General features: G+C 43.5%; 1 pseudogene; it reads right to left on the minus strand.

Moving 5' to 3' along the window:
* Gm5313 (predicted gene 5313) lies at window positions 1,822–3,026 on the minus strand (annotated as a pseudogene).

The raw sequence follows: 4,642 nt of genomic DNA on the forward strand, positions 1-4,642 counted from the left end.
GACGTTGGATATCACTCCAGAAATTTCTGAGGCAATTAATCATAGCAGGGATGTCTAAACAGTGCTCACCCATCAGGCAGGGAGCCATGGCAGACCTAGAGCCAAGGCCCAACAGAAGAAGAAATGAGATACTTTATGGAAATTTTTATAGTAATATGAATAGTAAATGTTGCTTGTGGGATCCAGATTGTCAATGGAGTTTATCGGCATAAATCTCTTTCATCTCACTTTCCAGCAGCTTATTTTTATTGTACTTTATAGAAACAGTCCAGAACGAATAAGTTTTAAGACAAATAAAATACAAACTCATTTTAAATAACTTCTAAAAGCATGATCCTCAGAAGTTTGTTCCTAGACACTAGTGTTCTTTTTTATTTTCTTTAAGATTTAGTTAGTTAGTTAGTTAGTTAGTTAATGTATATGGGTACTCTGTTTCATGCACACCAGAAGAATGCATCCCATTACAGATAGTAGTGAGTCACCATGTGGTTGCTGGGTATTGAACTCCAGAGCTCTAGAAGACCAACCAGTGCTCCTAACCACTGAGCCACCTCTCCAGTCCCAGGCTGCTCTTGAGAATATTAAAATTTCAGAAGCATTGCCATGGTCTCCAGAATACTGTCTCAACCTCCAAATTGAGTAAGCACCACATTCCAGCCCTGGAACTACCTCGTTTCTAAAATCAAGTCTGCTCAGCGGGTACCCGTCCCAATCTTGGTAAGATCAGGTTCAGCTGTGTCCAATTACAGAGGGCTGGCACCTAGGCAGACTTGAGAAAGCAGAAGCTGAAGGGTGTCCTGGTCAAATCTCTCTTCCTTTCCTTTATAGGGTTGAAATTCAACCCTATAAAGAAAGAGAATACAAAGGTGGGTCAAGGAGTCCAAAGCTAGATCTCAATGCATGAGCCAATGACAGCCACCCATGGCCATAAGCCTAGGGCTGGACCGTGGTTAATAATATTGCTTGTCATCTTGACAGGATCTTTAATCAACGAGGAGAGGAGCTTCTAGGCAGCTCCCTGAGGCATGCTTTTGGATTGGGTTAACAGAGGTTAGAAGACCCACCCCGAATGTGGGTGGCACCATTACATGAGCTGGGGTACCAGACTGGGTGAGAGGGATGCAGTGATCTGAGCATCAGCATCCATTACTTCCTGACTGAGGGTGCGGTGTGACCCAGTGGCTGAAGCTCTACTTTCTAGCCACAGTGGACCGTATCTCCTGGAAGACTTCATGAGACAAATCCTTCCTCACTTTGTTTTTCTTTGTCAGATAACCTTGTCACAGAAATCAAAAGAATAACTAATACACAAGCCATTACTCTCGACCTACTCTGAGTACCTTGGCACGGTGGTTATGTGCATATTAGTAGTCACCCATCACCTAATCCCAGATTTTTCCTTCTGGTATCTTTCAAATTCCATTCATAGGTTTAGGATTGTTTCTTCCTTATCTCCATGGATGAATCAATACGTCTTTCATATGTCCTAAGTTTTGTTTTCTTTGTGTTAGGAAACACCTTTTACAAATTAATTCTGATACTGTTAGCACGGAATTGAATCTTTGAGAAATTAGTCTCCAAGGGGCACTAATTAGGCTTGAGATAAATGCTTGTGCATAACTGGGTCTGTTCCTATCTGCTGTATTTCTGTAGGTGTCATTGTGATTGTCTTCTTCATTGGCTAAGGGCTTTTCTTGCTGTATTGATAGCACCATGTAACTTTAAACTGTAAGTGCTGATACAAGCAACTTAAATAAATTATGGTATGTTCTCTAATACCCACTACAGTAGTTAATGAATCCTGCCACATTGGGGGGGGCAGTGCAGCAAACTTTTATTGATGGTATTCAAGAGAGTAGGGAGGGCTCCCTAGGCCCCTCCTATTATTATGGGGGTCTAGGGTGGAAATTGTGAGGGAGATGCTCAGTGTTGGGGGCCGAGTTTCGATAGGGACTCCTCAGCAACTGAGGGCCTCTCTCTTGCTCTTGGTGTCCTTGGTGGGGTGGCTGGTCCAGGGTTTATTACTCCTTAGAGGCCATGTAGGCCATGAGGTCCACCACCCTGTTGCTGTAGATGTATTCATTGTCATACCAGGAAATGAGCTTCACAAAGTTGTCATTGAAAGCAATGCCAGCTCCGGCATCAAAGGTGGAAGAGTGGGAGTTGCTGTCGCAAGAGACAACCTGGTCCTCAGTGTAGCCCAGGATGCCCTTTGGTGGCCACTCAGATGCCTGCTTCACCACCTTCTTTTCTCCAGGTTGCTCCAGGCAGCACATTAGACCCACGATGGACACGCTGTGGGTAGGAACACTGAAGGCCATGCCAGTGAGCTTCCCTTTCAGCTCTGGGATGACTTTGCCCACAGCCTTGGCAGCACCAGTGGATTCAGGGATGATGTTCTGAGTAGCCCCATGGCCATCACGCCACAGCTTTCCAGAGGGGCCATTCACAGTCTTCTGAGTGGCAGTGATGGCATGGACCATGGCCATGAGCCCTTCCACGATGCCAAAGTTGTCATGGATGACCTTGGCCAGGGGGACTAAGAAGTTGGTGGTGCAGGATGCATTGCTGACAATCTTGAGGGAGTTGTCATATTTCTTGTGGTTCACACCCATCACAAACATGGGGGCATCAGCAGAAGGGGCAGAGATGATGACCCTTTTGGCTCCACCCTTTAAGTGGGCGCTGGCCTTCTCCATGGTGGTTTCGCCAGTAGACTCCACGATATACTCAGCACTGGCATCACACCATTTGATGTTAGAGGGGTCTTTCTCCTGGAAGATGGTGATGGGCTTCCTATTGATGACAAGCTTCCCATTCTCAGCCTTGACTGTGCCATTTTATTTGCCATGGGTAGAGTCATACTGGAACATGTAGACCATGTAGTTGAGGTCAATGAAGGGGTCATTGATGGCAACAATCTCCACTTTGGTATGTGGAGAATAGATGGCAGTCCTGGTAACCAGGCACCCAATATGGCCAAATCTGTTCACACCGACCTTCACCATTTTGTCTATGGGACAAGGCTGGCACTGGATAAGAAGATGTGGCTGTCTCTGGAACAGGGAGGAGCAGAGAACCCACTTTGTTTTTGTTGTTGTTGTTGTTGTTGTTTTTGTGACTGAACTATGTATTTATTTTACTACATATTTATTTAACTGTGACATTTTCAAAGTGGTTATGCTCAGGGATCAAGATGGATCAATACCATTCATGCTCTCTCCTATCAGTACGGTCCATGAATTTAAACCTTTGCTTTAGAATCAAAAATCCTGGGGAGCAGAAGAGCTGGCTCAGCCTTTAAGAGCACTTGCTGCTCTTGCTGAGGACCAGGATTTAGTTCCCAGCACCTGCATAGCAACTCACAACAGCCTCTAGCTCTGGTTCTAGATGAGATTTGATGCCTTCTTCTGACCTCTGTAGGCTGCTCCACACACATGGTACACATACAAAACACTCAGACACACACACATGAACAAACAAACAAATCTCCTTTTTAATACTAGGAAGATATATTTCTAAGGATATATCCCCATTTACTTCTCAACAAATATTTCCAAAAAATAGAAAATGAGAAATTTTATTACATCAGATATTATGCCACATTTGCTTTGTAGGAATAATATGCTATATAATTTGAATATGGAATCCATTCTTCACTCCCCTTCACTATTTCAAGTTCAACTTTCCCCTCACATTAGGTCTTAGTTTTAAGGGGAACCACGAGGTATCCACTTATGAATCTTTTAGTTCAATTTCTTTTAATGTCAAAAGGGTACCATTTGAAACACACGCTCCTGATTACATATTCACATGTATTTTTACTTATATTCACATGATTGCTTTTCTCCAATTTGTGAATTAATGCACACTTATTAAAAATTCAACAGAATGAGTAAAGGGAAAAGTTGGCTATGCTTTGTTGGCAGATCTTTGGACCTAATTGTTCAGAGATCAATTAGATTGGCTTCTGCAACCAGAAGCTATGGTTGGTGGGTTTTTCCTCCAATTACTGGCACAACGGTTACTCTCCAAGAGCTTCTGGTTGAGTTTCCTTGAACCCTTAAAAGAGGAACTCTAGTTAGTAGTCAGAAAATAGCATTGTTTTACAGTTTCTTCTCATAAATAATGCCCAAACTTCTTTTGGCTCTAAAAGAGTTAAATGCAAGAAGGTGGTCTTGTTAATTGAGCATGAACTTTAAATATTTGTGTCTTATGTGTGTGGATTTATTGTGTATGGGGTGTGTGCACATATGCTTACTTTTGTGGACACACATATGTTCATGGGTTTGCTTTTCACATGGTGTGGACACATAAGAGGCCAGACTTGGATGCCTGCTGTCTTCTTGGCCTCTTTACCTTATGTTTTGAGGCAGGATCTCTCACTTGAACTCAGAGTCCTCGAATTGGTCTAATCTAGTTGGCCATCTTGCTCTGGGGGTCTCCTGTCTCTCCGCATTCTGTGTGTTGGGATTACAGCCTGACTTACATGGGTATGGGGATCTGAACTCTGGTCTCTAGGCTTGTGTGGCTAATGCTTTGACTCTCAGGCCATCTCTCTCTGCCATATTATCTCAACTATTTTTGAGACAGAGATTCATATAGCCCAGCCTGACCTTCAGCTCCTGATCCTCCTGCTACC

This window comes from Mus musculus, chromosome 6 (assembly GCF_000001635.26).
Source record: "Mus musculus strain C57BL/6J chromosome 6, GRCm38.p6 C57BL/6J".
Classification (NCBI taxonomy): Eukaryota; Metazoa; Chordata; class Mammalia; order Rodentia; family Muridae; genus Mus; species Mus musculus.